Here is a 17,235-nt window from a genome sequence, read left to right on the forward strand (position 1 = left end):
CAGTTAGATGAGAACATATAATTAAGTGTAAACATATTGGCAGAAAGAGGCAAAACCAAAAATAATAATAATAAAAAAAGAAGTCCCATTCACAGGAGCAGCGGCAACAAAATTAAATTCTAGAGTGTATGTGAAGTTGTGGCAGATTAAAAACGACTACATGTTCTTTACTCCTTTGTTTGCAAGAGGTAGAGTCTAATTTCCTCCCTCATTAACTAACTGTGGCCAATGGGAATCTAGCACGTGTGACATAAGCAGAAACTTGATAGTTGCCTGTGTACAGGAGCTTGTCCAAGTAAGTAAGCTTGTCTTGTGTCCAGAGGAAGAGAGGACTCTTGGAAGAGAACCAAAGTACCCAGCTGACAACTTGTGCCAAGTCCTCTGGCAGGTGCCAAGTTCATCCTGAACCTTCCATCTCAGCCAACTGAGTATAATCACACCCAAGTGCCTGGACAAGACTAGCGGGGGCATGCTAGTCTTTTCTATGAAGAAAAAATATCCCATTCTTGGGAGTTGTCATGCAGCAATAATTAACTGATACACAAGTAAACTGCTTTAGAATCCTAGAGTTGTCGTCAATCTTTTAGAAATCATCCAATAGTGATTTCTTGTAACAGATACTGGAAACTAGGAGCAGAGAGGGGGTAATTGAGGGCTGACCAATCCAGGATGTCCAGAGTTGGCCTCCATCTGTGCAATGATGTATGAGTTCTTTCGCTGAGCATAACTTAAGCACTCACTGAGCTTAGGGCAGGTGACAGAAAGGAAACTGGCTCAGTTTAGAGGGGGAGACAGACATTTTAAATACAGTCACGATACCAAGAGATAAACACTACAATAAAAGTATGTGCAGGGTGCTATTTCCAGGGACACAGGACCAAAATGAGAAGGTCACAGAAGTGATATTTATACTGGGTCATAAAGGATTAGCAAGATGTTTTTTTGAGTCAGAGAAGGTTGAGAAGATTTATACTGGGTCATAAAGGATTAGCAAGATTTTTGAGGCAGAGACGAAGGGGCTCAGGAATGCTTGCATGTAAGTCAAGTCTGGGAAATTGTTGGAGCTCTGGAGCAGCCAGGCTATGGGAGGAATTGATTTGATTTGACTTTTGTCTTTTGTGGACTTTGTTCTGAAAATCCACTCAGGAATGCCTTCCTCTACAGAATCCTGATTTCAGCTACCTCTTCACACAACCTTTTTTTCCCCCAGAAATTCCAACTGGGAACTATTAAGTTGAAAATGACAAATTCAGGATTTTCCCTTGGTCTCCTTTCTGCTGTTCTCTCTGTAATATGTCCTTAGTGTCACTGCGGATTAGTTTTATCCAAATAGGTTCCCATAACTCTCCAGGTGACATCTGGGTGAAGGGGACTATACTAGTGACATGAACTGAAGGATCTCCCTTCCTGGTAGAAGATGCAATAAGAAAATCCTACTAGTTTATAACTGGTTTCCTTCACCACATACCCTTTGCCCTTAAAATAGACCATTTCACTTCCTTATGGCACATCGGAATATCATTTATTACAATTTGGCTCAGAATTGAGTGCTCTTCATTATCTGTCTATGTAACCAAAGAAAGGTGGGGGTTTTTTGTTTTTGTTTTGTTTTGTTTTTGAGAGTTTTAACATTCCAGTCCATCATCTGGCTATTTTTTTTTTATCCTTGGAGGTAAATAGAAAAAAAGGTATATTATTTTTATTAGCTCACATCCTCATTCAGAGGTTGCGCTGTTGACAATATTAAGAAAATCAAGTTCTTTTCAAAACACTTTGCTCTTGGTGAATGTGGATATAAATATCTCTTTTTTAAAAAAAGAATGGACTGTAGTGTTTTCGGTGCTCAAGGCAAAATCGAATGGAATGTCAGGTCAAGTCACTTGAAAGCAAAACAGGACCTAAAACAATCTTATCTCCTTGTTTTGTGACATGCTTCGTTCTTCTCAAGTCGATGATTGTTTTCATACTTCTTTTTAGTTCAGTTTCATTTGTATGCCTTTAAAATTATACCCCTGCTCTCTTTGATTTTTGAGTTGCATAACCCGCCCTCCCCTTCAGACACACATAGTTATGCTGCCCGGTATCTGCTGGACCCTTGGGAGGAATACGGCTAGCCACAGTGGGGAAGCCCTCTTCCTGGAAAGAAAGGAGTACAGGAGATGCCAGTTAATGAGCCTCTACCAAGTAGATAGAGAAGGGATCCAGGTGGAGGAGAGTAGGAGAAAAATCATGGAGGGTCAGTGGTTTAATCCTCAATGGACCCAAACCATTGGGGACCATCAAGTGTAGTCTTGAAGAAGAGCAAAGTGGACGTGGTGAGTGAAGGGGTGGATCAGCCTGGTGACTGGGTGAATGGCAGAAACCATAGCTCAGAGTGAGAGGGTGAGAAGAGGGGTGTTGGTGGATGGGAGTGGATGACCTTGACTTTGATGGTTTGGAGAGATCAGAGAGAAGCACTCCATGGATGGGATCTGGTAGATCTGATGTCTTTTGCTGGGTTGCTTCTTGGGTCTGCTCACATTCACAGACTCTCCTCCACCCACCTGGGTGCTCTTTCCTCCCCTTGATTCAGTGTCGCTTTCCACCTACAACAATGACAATTTCACATTGCTTTTTTTCCTCTTCTTCTTTTGGTTGGAATGTACTCATCCCATGTTTAAAGTGAAAGTGGACAGGATGTCAGGTCAACCCACTTGAAAATAAAACAGACCATCTGTCATAGAATATTTTTACCAAGAAAGTATGGCTGTCATTCCCCCTATTTGCCTATCTCTCTTGCTCTCTTTTTGTCTCTATAACTATATGTCATAGTTTATCCACTCCCATCTTCTGTTCCGATATCCTTTTCCCATTTAGAGTGAAGCAGTGACTATTCTGACCTTTTCCCTGGTCATCTTCAGAGCATTGGTTGTGTATTTAGCATGGTCAATTACCTACCATCTACCTAGGAGGCAGTGATGGAGGAAATTAACTCTGCCTCTCCCCAACAACTCCTTGAAACCCTTGGGCACTGCAATTAATGACAGTCCCACTCTCAGAGTTTGAACCAGAGAGATACATGAAAGTATCCCAGGAATACCTTAGTCAAAGATGTCAGAAAACACCTTCCGAGTAAAAAAAATTCTGCTTCCTATTGCAGCACTTACCTGTGGGTACATAATAGGTCTCCATGAATACGTGTTGAATGAATTATATCTAAATTATTAAAAAGTATTTCTCAATTCCATGACTCCTCCTTTTTATTACAAACCACTGTTGCAACAAAATAATCATGTCAGTCTTGATTTCCAAACTAATTTGTACCATGCTGAAAGTTCGTGATGACTCACAGATATTTTGAGTATCACAGCCAAAATTAAAGAAGTCCTCACAGAGAATACCTCAAGCCAGAAAACACATGCTCATTAAAATAGATTCCAATAATATGCCATCTACGTTCAGTGGATAGGACTGTTGGAGGTACTTTTTGTAATTAGTGTGTATTACTTGCATACAATACCCTTCCAGATATCAAAAAGGCCCAGATGGTCCAATATCACAATGCCAACATACTGGCCTTACGACATTCTTTCTTAGGTTCTTCCTGCCCTCAGCTAGGGGCCCAACAGTGTGGCTAGGCTACAGTGACATCTTGCTTCTCTATTTTTTTTTTCCTACTCCCATGTTTCTTTGGGACTCAAGAAAAGATGGGGAGAAGAGTTGAGGGGTTGAAAGGATTTATCCAACTGAGACATTTATAATTTACTGGCTTAAGCACAAGAGGTGGCTAATTCTTTGTCTTTTGGGGTCCTCTTGTGGGAATGGTGGAGACAGCCAAGAGGCATAGCCAATAGTGGCCCCTTCTGACTCCTACCCACTGGGACTCCCTGAGCTCAGGATTGCTGCAGCCACTGTCCTTTCCTCCCCAGGTGGTCTTCTTGGGTATAGTCTCATTCTTTCTTTCAGCTGAAACCAAGGTTGGTGCCCTTCCACTGGGTATCCTCTGGGCCTCGGGAGCCACCGCCCCCGTGATACCTTCCATGCAGTGCCCCCGGCTTCCACTGTAGGCCCTTCCTGTCCTCCCTCTGCCTTCAGGAAGTTCAACCACAGGCTCAGACTTTTAGTCCTTTGATAAAATAAGCAGGGGTGGGTGCCAGTCTTTGTGCTTCGGGTTTTCTAATAGTTTCTTGGTTCTCTCTCTCCCATTTGGTCTGAAGCTGGTGAGTTGTAGAGGAGGAAGCCCTTTTCCCCTTCCGGCTGAAGGGGATTGCATAGCACCCCATAACTCTCTACCAGGCTCTCTAGTGAACTTTTGACTTCCTCTTCTGAATTTTGAGGAGAGTGGTGGAGTAACAGGGTAACATTGGCAATTGGGTTTGGGAATAACTCTTCAGGTCTTGCAGAAATGGCCGACAGCCTGATTGGGAACGTGAGGTACTTGATACTTCTGGTTCTCAGTTTTGGGGTCCTTGGCTTCTCCTTAAGTTAACCGGTGGATTGAGGAGTTACTATTTTCTTTTTACAAATATTGAAACTGACCCTCAGGAAGATTCAATAGGCTGTCCAAGTTTGTAGGACCAACCCATAATGAAAGGGAATTCTGCCTAATTGCCTTTTCATCATTTCAGACTCCAGTGAGTTTACAAAGTATTGAGGGGGAGGGAAGGGAGATATGACTTGGGCTCAGTCAGCAGTTTTATTGCTGTAATGGGAAACCATGTTCCAGAACACAGCTTCACACCCGCTTCACACCTGGCCTGGCCTGTGATTCACGGTTAAGGCTGAAGTTCTATTTCTTATAAAACCCAAGGTTATATGGACCTTTCTGATTCCCAGAATTTGGAACAAAGATTCAGGATAACCCACACTCTCCAAAATCTATTTTCCCATCTGAATAGATAAATAGGGTTAGTGCAGAAAGTGGGGAATGACCCTACTATTAAAATCTTTGGAGAATAAGACATACAAAGGTAGTATGAAGCTTATAACATTTGTTACCTTTTCTTCTTGCATGGATCTTGTGTAATGTTGGCCTTTGGAGCTAGTTGATTTTTCGGTTGACACTCATATTAATTTACTAGGGCTGCTGTCCACCAGAGTGACATAAACTGGGTAGCTTAGTGCAACAGATATCGGTTCTCTAATGGTTGTGGAGGCCAGAAGTCAGAAACCCAGCTGTCATCAGAGCCTGCTTTCTCCACAGGCTCAAGGGAAGGATCCTTACTTGACTCTACAGCTCCTTGTGGGCTCAGGCATTCTCTGGCTTGTGGCAATTTCATTCCAATCTCTCTTTCCATGGTTATATCACCCTCTCTATCTGTCTTTGAATTCCTATTTTTAGAAGAACAGTGGTCATACTGGATTAAGAACCCACCCTACTCCATTATAACATTATCTTAACTTAGTTAATTATATCTGCAGGGAACCTATTTCCAAATGAGTTCACATTCTGAGGCCCTGGGAATTAGCATTTCAATATTTGTGTTTTTTGAAGGGGACATATTTCAACTCTTAACAACAATTGTATTTCCATCTACCTGGAAGCAGAAGCCCCACACCTCCAAAAAGCACTTTCATAAAGAAAGCTAAGATTATCTTTGAAGTCTGTCTTCTTTTTTCAATGGGATTTGGGACCATTTCCACCACTCAACAACCTGGTATTCTCAAATCTCTCCACTGGGACATGAGGAATTTCACACATCCATCCATACAAGATAGGTCAAATATTGCTAGCCCAGAGTTGTTTGACAGTTCCCTCTCCTAGAACCTTTACTTTTTAAATGTTGACAATTTCACTTTTGAGTGGAAAGAATTTCAGGATAGGGCACGTGGAGAAAGAGAGAAAGGAGCAGAAATGATCGAGAGGAAGTTGTCCCATGTTACTGCTGTGGGAATATGTTAGAAACATGTCATGGATCGCCTTGGCTCTCTCTGCATTGCTTCTTAGAGAAATAGCAAAGTGGTCCTGACCATTCTTTAAGTTCGAGCTGCATAAAAGTACTCCTGGCTGTCAACCCCTGAAGACTACTACTGAGATGCACACCAGAAAGCTAAACAAAGAAGTTAGAACTGTGTTGTCAATCCCAGTGGCTCAGGAGGCTGAGGCAGGAGGATCATGACTTCAAAGCCAACCTCAGCAATTTAGCGAGCCCCTAAGCAACTCAGTGAGACTCTGTCTCTAAATAAAATACAAAAAAGGGCTGGGGATGTGGCTCAGTGGTTAAGTGCCCCTGAGTTCAATTCCCAGTACCAAAAACAAAAAAAATGAAACTGTGTTCTCATCCAGAAACCAGCCAAGGGAAAACTGGCATCCACAACCAACTGCAATTCTAGCACCAAGAATTTGTGGCAGAGTGCATTCTCCAAGAATAACTGACTAGGTTCATTATCTAAAACTTAAACTAATGAACATGTTGTTTTTATATGTTGTATATTTACATATTATACATAATTTAACATATTTTATCTAAATTTAAAACTAATATAGCTATAGTATGTGATATGTACATTGTATTCTAAATGGTACATATAATAATACATGTAGTATTTAATATAAAATAGTTATAAAAACTTTCAATAAGTTTTTTTAAAAAAACTATAATTCTAGAATAATTCCAAATGAATGAGAATGCCATTATCCTCAGTGTATAAAATGAACTGATTGCTTTGTAAACAGATTCAAGAAGAGTCTTCTCAGTCCATGACAAGTAGGTTACAGTTGGTGCCACTGCTGCCTTGGCAGGGTTTCTCTGGGCTCATTCTCATAGGTTCTCCATGGGAACCACACAGCTAAAGCCTTGGGGACTTCGTGCCCACCATTCTGCCTCTATAAGAGTAATTCCTGGCACAGAGAGATCGCTTAATAAATATCTATCTTAATGGATCTGAGTATATCCCTTTCAAAGGGCAATCTGTCACAGTTAAAGACAAATTTTGACTTTTTATTAGACTGTGCCAGCCTTGCTAGGTCTTGAAATCTTGTGTAGCAGTAAGGTGAACAATTCTAAGAGTTAAAGCAGGGCAGAGCAGGGATATAGCTCGGTGATAGAGAGTATGGACAGCATGCGTGAGGCCCTGGGTTTGATGTACAGAACCACAAAAACAAAACAAAACTTAGAGCAGCAATAGCAACCTAAAATAGTCATTTTGTAAGATTTGAGAGGTACAGCTAGTAGGAGGTATGCTGGCTGAATAATGACTAAAAGTGACGAGAAGCTTCCTGTGTTTAATTAAAGATTCTAAGTCATCAAGTAACATGAAGATAAAAATAAGGCCATTATACAAATGTGTCATTTCCTTAAGCAGGAAAACAAAAGTACTTAGCCTCTGCTGTTGTGTTTTAGTTGAAAGAGGAAACAGAAGGAGTCTAGTGGAAATCATTCAGGTCTTGTATGATATTTGCATTTGCTGTTGGTTAATTTTTAAACATTTTGATGTGTGAGAAATGAACTCTTCTGTTTTTAATTTTCTCGCATGTTAAAGACAACCATAGCATTGCGTGATACTATAAGAACTGAAATTATCATCCTTGCCAAGCTCCCCCAGCCTTCATCCCACTCCACCTCTTGACCAATCTTCTTTTTCCTCCCTGGGCCCATCTTCCGTGAGTTGCCCAGACAAAAATCCAGAAATCATCCTTGACTCCTTTCTTTTCCTTTCCATAAACAATCCATCCGATTATTTCTGCGAAGCTTCCTAAATGTATCTTGAATCCAACCACTTTTACCATCTGCATGGCACTAATATTATTGGCAATCCACGCCACCACCATCATTCGCCAGGATTCCTATTGGTCTCTTGTACCCTAGTGGCCCGTTATCCAAAGAGAAGCTAGATTATCTTCCAAAAGCATAAATCAGATCATGCTTGAAAACCCTCAGAAACTCTTAATGCCTTTAGAATACAACTTCCTCAGCCCGGCTTCAATTCCATTGGGATCTGCCCCAACTTGCTCTCCAATAGTATGATTCTATCTTTCTTGTTGTCCGTCGTGGTCCATTCTCAGTGACCATTTTCCTGTCTCCAACATGTGCTCCTTCCATAACATCTTTGTGCTTGCTCCTCCCTCTTCCAGGTATTTGCTCCCTGAGATTGTTATACTCTGGTTCCTTCTCATTATTCAGGGCTCAGATACTAGCTTCCTGGAGACTTTCCTTGGTGGAGTGTTCCGCCCCACCCAACACTTTCCCATTGCCCCATAGAACCTAGCTCCACCTCACCCAGATATTATCTCTTCATGTGTCAGTGGTATGCCTCACATCTGTAGACAGAGACTTTGCCTTCTTCACTGATATAAGTTTCCAGTGCCTTACAGAGAGGACATGCTCATTAGCTATATGTAGATTGAGTGAAATTTTTAAAATGCTAACAGCAAAGCATCTAACAGATTTGGTTTCTGTGTGTGTGTGTGTGTGTGTGTGTGTGTGTGTGTGTGTATGTGTGTGTAGTTTAAAATCTACTATTTCTCTTTGTATGTTTTTGTTTGTTTGTTTTGGTACAGGGATTGAACCCAGGAAAACTTAACCACTGAGCCACATCCCAGACCTTTTTTGCATTTTTATTTTGAGACAGGGTCTCACTGAATTGCTTAAGGCCTTGCTGAGTTGCTGAGGGTGGCTTTGAACTTGCAATCCTCCTGTGAGCTTCTCAAGCCACAGGGATTATAGCACTGTGCCTGGCTCTTTGTATGTTCTTAATATGAAACCCTTTATCATGGTGTGTTAGGTTCTGTACTTAAAGTTGAGAATACCAAAATGAACAAGATCTGGTCCTTTGGAAGTTGTAATCTAGTGACTAAAATAGACAAATAGATTTTTAAAAAAATAGTGATCAAATATATATATATATATATATATATATATATATATATATATATATATTCTTTATCATTTTAGCCATTTGTAAGTGTACAATTCAGTGGCATTAAGTACATTAAGAATGTTGCACAATCATCACTATTTTCTTCACACAAAAATTTCTTCAACATCAACATAAACTCTGTCTTTCCTCTTCCCATAGTCCATGATGACCTCTATTCTACTTTCTGTCTCTATGAATTTGCCTCATATAAGTGGAATCATATAATATTTGTTCTGCATCTGGCTTATTTCACTAAGTATAATATTTTTAAGGTTCAACTGTGTTGTAGCATATTCCAAAATTTCATTCATTTTTATGGCTGAGTAATAAATACATTACATGTATATATCACATTTATCTGTTCACCTTTTGATGGACACATGGATTGTTTCCATCTTTTGGCTCTTGTGAATAATGGTGCTGTAAACATGGGTATGCAGTTATCTATCAAAGACCCTGCTTTCAACTCTCTTGGATATGTGAAAAGGAGTAGAATTTCTGGGTAGTTTAATGATTAACTTTTTGAGGAGCCAACTGTTTTCTTCAATAGAGGAGACACTATTTTATAGTCCAACCAGCAATGAACAATAATTCCAGTTTCTCCACGTCCTAACCAACACTGGCTTCTTTTCGTATTTGTTGCAATAGCCATTCTAGTAGTTGTGGAGGGGACAAGAAAAGGCTGATATTCATATTGTGCTGTGGATGAAATAAAAGAGAATCGAACTGGCTGCTATGGAATGTCTAAGAACTAGAATGTGAAGAGATTCTATTGATCCATCACAATGGGGTACACATTTTCAGCTATTTGGTAATGACAGATATTATTTATTCTACTCTATATATGCTTATGTAATTCTCTTGGTAACTAATGGAACCCTTTCTGAGATAGCTGGTTGAGTAACTATAGGTATAAACTGCTCCAAGAACTAATGACATTGACTGGTTTACATGAGACCAAGTCCCTGTGGCACCACATTTAATCTTATTCTGTTTATTGCCCAAAGTGCCATCTACCTATACACATATCCATCACCCATCCATCCATCCATCCATCCATCCGTATATCTATCTACCCATTCATCCATCTACCCATCCATCCATTTAAGTTTTTTTTTTTTTTGTACTGTGGGGGATTGAACCCAGGGCCTTGCTTGCAAGGCAAGCAATCTACCAACTGAGCTATTATCACCAGCCCTCATTTAAGTTCTAAGGAAAATAATTGCAAACTCTGTTCTCATACTTGTAGCATTATGTGGTCTATAATTTGGCAATCTAAAAAGTTAAAAGAATTTTACACAAAGCTCAACAATATTTTTCTATTAAAGTAGTATTATAGATGAAGATTAGTTTCCGGTATAGTTGAGAAATACTATTTAACCTATAGAGTAATTGAATAATGTTATCAGCAGGATTATAGCCTCCAACAAACAAAAAATGAACAAAGAAAAAAACCCGTTGCCATGGGAACAGCTTTAAGCTGTAGACCAGGGACCCCTGAACATTTCCGCCCTAATAGGGGAAGGAGTTACAATCTTCTTCCCTCTCTCTTTCCCTTTACCACCAACTTCCCTCACACCTATATTCCCAGAAAATTGATTCTTAGTGTCTTACTTTTGTGGTTCCAGAAGCTGATACCCTGGTACAGGTGAGAGACTGGATAGGAGCACAGGTGAGATGGAGGGGCTTATGAAATGTAAGGGAATCCTGATGTGCCTTCCAGGTGGGATTTTTTAAAAATATTTTTATTAGTTGTTTATTTATTTTCATGTGGTGCTGAGACTCAAACCCAGTGCCTTCTACATGCTAGTCAAGCGCTCTACCACCAAGTCACATCCCAGTCAGCTGGACTCTCTTGTGCTTATTAACCTCTCTGAATTTCAGATTCCAAAGTGATGAAGTAGGAATAAAGACATAATTTCACAGTTAATTTTTAAATAAATAAGTGCATTTTAATTACACAGAATATTGGGTTTCATTATGGTGCATTTGAACATGCATATAATATAATTTGAACATATCTGCCCTTCCATTACCCTTGCTTTCCCTTCTTCTTCTCTAATAGCCCCCCATACAGTGATCTTAGGAATTAAATGAGTACTCAGTCTAGCACTTGACCTATGTAATTGCTCAACAAACAGTAACAATATTATTACCACTGTAACTAGAATCAAGTGACATGCAAAAATGCCTCAAATATATCAGGTAGTCAATAGATGTTAGTTTCTTTCCCTTTTTGTTAGCTGGCTCTGTGAGGTGGAGCATTTTTGGCATTTTGATGCCCACTTATAGGCCTGAGATTGGAGAGAGATTAGAGACAGGCGGTTGCCTGGTTAGGAAGCAGAGGAAGTGTTGGAAGTCAGAGTGTCATCTACACACAACACGGTGATTGTGGCGGAAGGATGCCTTGGCAATAGAGGATGGAAAATGTGTGGGGCATAGAAAGAGGCCCTACTACCTTGCACGCTAATCCCAGCCAATTTAAAGTTTAAGGACGACCAGCAGGGGCGGGGGCGGGTGGAGGGGTTCTGCAGAAAGACTGGCAGCCCCCGCCCCCAGCCTGGCGGAGCAGCACTATGATCCAGGCCTGATCCTTTGGCGCCACCTAATGGACCCAGGTGGTAGGTACTGCATCCTTTTAAATTCCCCCGAAATCTCGATTGCCTTTCTAAATCCAATTGTTTTCAGTAAAAGGGATTATGGATTTTTATGTTTATTTTTATTAACTTAAACATACGTTGCATTAATAAGAATATGTCCCAGATGAATACTACAAGGAAGTTGAAGCAGGAGGATTACCGACTGATAATTTTATTGTTTGCATTGTTAGGTGCAAATTAATCACCCATTACAGGCTTGCTGCGCAGAACACAGGTTGTCGAAGGTCTTGCTCAGGCCATAGAGGTCTGTGTGGCATAACCCGGAGTCCCGAGCATCTAGCTGCGTGGTCTCAGGCCGCGATGTGCTCAGATCTGCTCTAACGCTCCCTGTCTTCCTCTTCATCCTCATCCTTAGCGAAGTTCCGATTGGCTACTGAGAGCTGCCACTGCCCAGGAGCAGCACAAAAGCCTTTTATGGAACCGGCTTCCGTGAGTGCTGTCCTTACATGTGTCAGCAGGTGTCAGCACGTGCCAGAGAGTAAAATACACCCCCACGAGATGCAGGCTTCTGTCACTACGTTGGGGCTGGGGTGAGCAGGAGAACGACCAAGAAAATCTACAGTGATTTACAAATGATGCCCACATCAGAGTTTTCTTGGGCTTCCTTAAAAGAGGCAGTGTCACCCTGAGAAACCCCTTGAACTCCGGTCTGAATACCAATGTCCGTCTTTCGGGTACTTTGTCACTTTTGCTACTGAAATGGCTTACACTCTGAACCACAGATGATTCACCTGCAAAAACAAGAACAACACTGTACCAACTTCTCAGGATGAAGTATGAGAGAATATGTTACCTTTCCTTATGAACTTCTCTGGTGCTCTTTGGAAGTATAGAGCATTAGTGAATAATTTTTGACGAGAGACATCACTGGATACTGCCTCTTCTTGCTTCTTCAGTTGACACCAGCCCAATTTATATTAAAAAGTTGATGGACAGCCTATGTGCAAATAGATCCAAATAATTTCGGGTAAATAAGGTACATAACATTCTTGGTTTTCAGGAAGGTTCTTGGTGCTTCTAAGTATATGGTCTTTTGGAGCATCCTCGGACAGTCTCTTTGGTGCAGTGACCTAAGATACAGCTCACCCCCTAGAAACTCTCTTCTCAGGTGGTAAAAGCAGGGGAACTGAGCAAAGATTTGTTCCTTCCAATTTGAGTCTTGTCTTGCCTTGGGTAGTTCTTTTTTTTTTCCTGAGGCTAATTTTTTTTTAAATTTTTTTATTAGTTGCTCAAAACATTACAATGATCTTGACATATCATACATTTGATTCAGATGGGGTACGTAATCTTATTTTTCCACGTGTACAGATTGCAGGATCACATTGGTTATACAGCCACATTTCTACATAGGGCCATACTAGTGTCTATTGTATTCTGCTGCCCTTCCTATCCCCCACTCCCCTCCCCTCCCCTCCCATCACCTGTTGCCCTGGGTAGTTCTTGAGAAGGTGTCTGACCCTATCGGAGTTGGAATGAAAAGAAGGGCTGTTAGTTTTCTATATTTTACTGAAAATTCAGTGGCTAAAAAACAACAGAAATGTATTCTCTCACAGTTGTGGAGGCTGGAAGTCTGAAATCTGTAGAACTGTTCTCTCTTTGAGGCTCTGGTGAACCTCTGTTGACTGGTTCTTCCAACTACTGGAGCCTGCTGGCGTTCCTTGGCTGGTGGCTCTCTTATCTCCGTCCTGTGGCCTCTCCCCTTCTGTGTTGGAGCTCTTATGTGGTATGTTGATGACACTCAGGGCACATCTAGGGAACCCAGGATCATCTCCACATCTCAAGACCCTTAACTTAATCACACCTGTGAAAGGTGTCATCATGTAAAGGAACACAGATCTCACAGATTAGGACCTGATATCTTTGGGGGACTATTTTTCACCTACTAAAAAGGAAATCAGAGAATTTGTCATTTGTTGCCAGACATGTGGGGGGAAGTCAGGTTACTTGAGCAGAGGTTCTGACATCATCTCTCCTAGACCTCCAAACAGGTAGAGGATGTGTTCAGAGTTTTGAGGACCTGCCTGGATCAGCAGATGCAGGTGGCAGAAGTGTAGGGTGTGGGATATTGCTGTAATGAAACAGAAAGGAATCCAGAGAGACCACCAAGATCTGCAACTCAGGAAGGAGTATGCAATGGAAGAGGGTTTGACAGACATTTCTTCCGACTACTCAACTCTGCCACATAGAAGTGAAGCCACTTCGGATGACAGGAAAGAGATGGGCATGGCTGCACTCCAATAACTTTCCTGTGATTATATGTGAAACAGATTTATTGGAGGAAAGAGATGGGGAGGAGAAACGTGGGGGAAGCAGGAAGGGCAGAGAACTTCAGAGCCTAGGGCAGGTCTAACAACCAGGGGAGGAGAGAAGGAAAGTGGGGTGGGGAGTACGATTCACTCTGTGCTGTAGCTCTGAGAAAGTCTTGGCCAGGTTGTTGGGGAGCCCCAGAGTAAAGACCAATCATCAGAGGATTTGCACTTTAGCCTAACTCCACACCGACTGGGAGCGATGCATTTTTGTCGTCGTTGTTGTTGTAGGTGGACACAATACCTTTATTTTATTTATTTATATATGGTGCTCACACATGCTAGGCGAGCGCTCTACCCCAGCGCCCCCTGGCAATGCAGTTTTGACATGAAATCTGCTTTGGAGCCAAGCTGTGACAGGGGTACACTGTCTGCTGGCTACACTCCTCACTTGGAGTCTTATGAGGAGCCCCGTGGGTGGTTCACCTCCCTGGTCACCCTCATTATTTTCACATAATCTGTATGCTCTTTAATAAAGTAAACATAATCATTAAATCATTTATTTGAAAGCTGTACCAGCTTAAAGCTCTTCAAAACATTAATAGCTCTGTAAATTTTTACCAAGGAGTTGGGAGTCAAAGAAAGAACAGTGAATTCATGCCAGAATAACTGCCTTATAGTATAACCCCAATTCGGACACTTTTGAGTTTTCTGAGCCTCTATTTTGGCTTGCATAGAATGCTGCCAATGATACCTGCTTGCCTACTTAGAACTTCAGCATACAGCCAGAAGCCTGGGGTTCCAATCCTGATTCTGCCGTCTACTGCCGATACTTGTGGGCACATTTTCCTCATCTCTATAGAAGAAATAACATCACCCAAACTTCAGCCATCAGTTCATGCTGCTTCTCCCTGGGGTTTGTTGTGAGTCTCAATGGTACGGGGCTAAAACCTAATAGTTATTAAGGAAAAGAATACAAAGTAATGGCTGTGAAAATTATTGGAGGGCTGGGAGTATCGCTCAGTGGTGGAATGCTTGCATGGCATGTGTGAGGTCATGGGTTCATTCCCCAGCAATGCAAAAAAAATTGAGAAAAATTAGAAATTATGTTATTATTATTTGGGGGCTCCTATGTAACCGTACAACCCTCAGCTATAGCAGTATCCAGCCACGATGGCCCACAACCAGTAACACCTCTGGAACCTCCGGCCCTCTCTGTCCCCCCCTTGCCCTGGCCACTTCTTTTTGTCCTTGTTTTTCCCATTTATACTGCAGCGACCTCATCTCTGTTCTGCTGTTTTGCTACCCTTCAGCCCCCCTCACTGAAGGAGATGCTTTATTTTTATTTCTTATGATACCCCATATTTAATTGAATCTAAAATGTCCCTCATTTTAAAGTCTCATCATTAGTTTATAGACACAAAGATAGGAAGAGCCTCTGCCAGTGAGACTGTGGCACAGTGTCTTAATGACAGCCCTGCCTGATGCGTGGATTGGTCACACCGACCTCTCATTGCCATGCGATTTCTTTCATCTGCTGCGAAGGTCTTCACAACCCACCCTCCCTTCACCTGCACTGTTGGTGTGATGAGCGTTTCCTTCAGATACCTCAATCATTTGACATGACTTGCCTCCACTATATATTCTCTAAGGTCCTGCTCACCACCTTTAACCTACGTAGGAATCACCTGGGGATTTTGCCCCAAATGCAAATCTTGAATCCTTAGGCTCAGGGCCTTGTCTGAGATTCTGCATTACTAACAATCTTCCAGGTGACATTATGTCTCCTGGACCACGTACCCTTCAAGTAGCAAGGCTGTAAAGCAGTTGATTTGTTTTGAAAGAAAATACGGAATTATAATCACTTCTCATCCAATGAATATTCACTATACCAATAACAAATGTGGGCCCCCCTGCTTTGTCTCCTCGCCTCTCCCTGGGAGTGTGCTGTGAGTTTTCCTTTCAGTGCTGAATCGCCGCATAATCTTTCTGAAGACATTTTACATGGCAATTAAGCCCAGCACACGGAGTACTAACGACGCACATAATTTTGTTGAAGTGATGACAACAGCAACAGCTGTGAGCTTCGCACATGCAAGCAATGACAAGGATGTCACGTGGATGCCCGAAGGACGGCAGTTGCAAGACGCTTTGATCACAAGATATATTGCAGTTTTAGAGAGTTCAGAGATGTTGAGGTGGGGAAAAAAATGTGCATCTTAGAATTGATGCAAAATGAAAAATAATTTATTCTTTCAGTTCCTTATATTTCTCCCTTTCCTACTTTTGGCTTTGTTCTCAGCGTGAAGAGATTTCCTGCAGGGACTGATTAAACTGAATAGCTGCTGCAATTTGGATGGGTGTTTTTGGAGGATGAATTCTCTGCCCATCGGGTCCCACCCAGATCCTGGGACTCTGAGAAATCAGGGCAGCTCTTATTCCCAGGGATCTTGTTGTTTAAGGGTCTCTCTCCTGGAGCTGCCTGTCCCCCCTCTAGGCCTGGGCACTCATCTTTCTCAGAAGCTCACAAGTTATAATTCTTCCTGGATTCCTCTATGGCATGACTACACTTCTGGGAGCTTGTAAAACCATCCTGGCTGGGATGCCTGCTAGTTAGTAATGAATTGAGCCTAGCACAAGATAGAAGCATTAAAAATATCTGTTGAACATTTTGGAGAGATAAGCCACAACTGATCAGTAAGGCCTGAAATGACTGAGTTACTGAGAATGCATTTTATCTGAAGTGGCTGTGTGAGGCATTAGTGCCTCACATCAGCTGGGGTAAGGTTGGGGTGGCAATTTCCATTAGTTATGCTGGGAATTTTTCTTACCGCTGGACATATTGTCAACTCTTGACCTAGAGTGCAATAGCATCAGAAAGAAGGGACAAGATAAATAAACATGTAGGAATTTAAATCACTAGCGCCACATTTCCTAAAATATTTTCCATGTAGAGGTTTTTTTCCCATTGTTTTAAGGGCTGAGGCTGGGGCTCAGCAGTAGCACACTTGCCTGGCATGTGTGAGGCACTGGGTTCAATTCTCAGCACTACATATAAATAAGTAAATAAATAAAGTAAAAGTCTATCAGTAACTAAAAAAATATTTTAAGAAATATATATATATATATATATATATATATATATATATATATATACATAAAATTTACCATTGTAGCCATTTTTAAGTACACTGTTCAGTAGTATTAAATAAATTCATAATATAATGCAACCATCAACTCCATCCACCTCCATAAATTTTCTCCTCTCCTAAAACTGAAATTATACTCACTAAACAACAGCTCTTTGTTTGCCCTTCCCTCCAGTCCCTGGCAACCATTTTACTTTCAGATATAACTTTTTCTTTTCCAAAACGAAAACAGTTTGATTAAAAAGAGTAGTATCCTTTCACATTTTTGTTTATTGTATTAGTCAACTTTTCATCACTATGACAAAACACCCAGAAAAATCAACTTAGTGGAGGAAAGATTTA

This window comes from Spermophilus citellus (genome assembly GCF_964194105.1).
Source record: "Spermophilus citellus genome assembly, chromosome: 16".
NCBI lineage: Eukaryota > Metazoa > Chordata > Mammalia > Rodentia > Sciuridae > Spermophilus > Spermophilus citellus.